This window comes from Pyrgilauda ruficollis, unplaced genomic scaffold, assembly GCF_017590135.1.
Source record: "Pyrgilauda ruficollis isolate IOZ18807 unplaced genomic scaffold, ASM1759013v1 scaffold2481, whole genome shotgun sequence".
Classification (NCBI taxonomy): domain Eukaryota; kingdom Metazoa; phylum Chordata; class Aves; order Passeriformes; family Passeridae; genus Pyrgilauda; species Pyrgilauda ruficollis.
In genome coordinates this window covers 1-1,575 of record NW_024523802.1, presented here as the reverse complement: position 1 = coordinate 1,575, position 1,575 = coordinate 1, and the positions used below count along the sequence as shown (strand labels likewise).

Below are 1,575 nucleotides of genomic sequence, written 5' to 3'. Positions count from 1 at the left end.
GGGATGGAGCGGGAGGTCCCCGGGGCACCGGGCGGGCACCGGGCGGGCACCGGGCGCGGGCGGCCGCTCCATCCGCGGGGGATGCCGGTGCCGGTGCCGCCGGTGCCGCCGCCGGTGCCCGCTGACCGCCGCGCTCCCCCCGCAGTGCGACTTCTCGGAGGAGCAGACCGCGGGTGAGTGACCGGCACCGGGCACCGGATACCGGGAACGGAGAGCGGAGCCCCCCAGCTCGGGGCACGGCCCAGGGACCCCCCCGGCCCGGCCCCGCCGCTCCCGGTGCCGCCGCCCTCGGTGCTTCCTGCGCGGCCTCGGGCGCGGCCTCTCCCGGGGCAAAGTCCGGCCCGGGCGGCGCCGTTCGTACCGGGGATGGGGGATGCGGGACCGGGACACGAACCAGGACAGGGAGCGGGGCAGGGGCCGGGACCGGGATTGGAACCGGGACCGGCACTGGAACGGGGACCGGGGGGGTTCGGGCCCCTCCTGCGCAATTTGCCCTTATATGGGCATGGCGCGCGCCCGCCGCGCATTCCTGCGGGGCGGGGCCGGCGGATTCCGGAGCGCTCCCGGTGCCCCGGCACCCAGCGGGCTCCTCCCGGTGCCCCGGCACCCAGCGGGCTCATCCGGGATCCATCGGGCACCGGCAGCATCCCCGAGGGCGGGGACCCCGCCTGCATCCCGGCCCGGCCGGCGTCGGGTTCCACCGGGAAACCGGATCCTACCAGGAACCGGATCGCACCGGGAAACCGGATCCCACCGGGAAACCGGATCGCACCGGGGAGCGAAACCCGAGCGGCGGCCGGAGAGGGGGGGTCTGGAGGGCTGCGGGGTCCCGGGGATGCGGCTCGGGGGTCCCCGAGGTGTTGGGTACCGGGGGTGGTCCCGGTGTGTCGGGGGTCCCGGTGGAACAAACCGGAGGTCCCGGTGCCTTGGGGGTCCCGGTGATGTTGTCATAGGGGGTCCCGGGGGTCCCGGTGCTGCTGTCATGGGGGTCCCGGGGGGTTTGGGGTCCCTGGGCCACTGACCCGGCGTAGGTCCCGGTGCCCCGATGGTCCCGTGGTGACCCGGGCATGGCCCTGGTGTTCCGGTGGCCCCACAGGGAGGGTCCCGGTGGTCCCGGCACTGACCCAGGAGGGGGTCCCGGTGGCCCTGCGCTGATCCGGGGGGGTCCTGGTGGACCCGGCACTGATACAGGGAGTGTCCCGGTGGTCCTACAGTGCCCCCGAGGGATCCCGGTGGTCCCGCATTGACCGGGGGGATCCCGGTGGTCCCGCACTGCCCGGGGGTCCCGCACTGACCGGGGGGGATCCCGGGGGTCCCGCACTGCCCGGGGGTCCCGCACTGCCCGGGGGTCCCGCACTGACCGGGGGTCCCCGGCAGAGTTCAAGGAGGCGTTCCAGCTCTTTGACCGCACCGGGGACGGGAAGATCCTGTTCAGCCAGTGCGGGGACGTGATGCGGGCGCTGGGGCAGAACCCGACCAACGCCGAGGTCATGAAGGTGCTGGGCAACCCCAAGAGCGATGGTGAGTGGGGGGCGAGGGCAGCCCCCCCTCCCCGGACCCCCAGGAGCCCCCCTC

At 75.5% G+C, this 1,575-nt stretch overlaps 1 long non-coding RNA gene across 1 annotated transcript in view; it reads left to right on the top strand.

Moving 5' to 3' along the window:
• The window catches only part of LOC121355285, a 1,814-nt gene extending 268 nt beyond the window's left edge, over positions 1-1,546 (top strand). The window contains exons 2-3 of the long non-coding RNA XR_005955405.1: positions 146-173; positions 1,378-1,546. This is a non-coding gene — a long non-coding RNA (uncharacterized LOC121355285). The remainder of the gene's footprint in view (positions 1-145; positions 174-1,377) is intronic.
• The last annotated feature ends 29 nt before the right edge of the window (positions 1,547-1,575 follow it).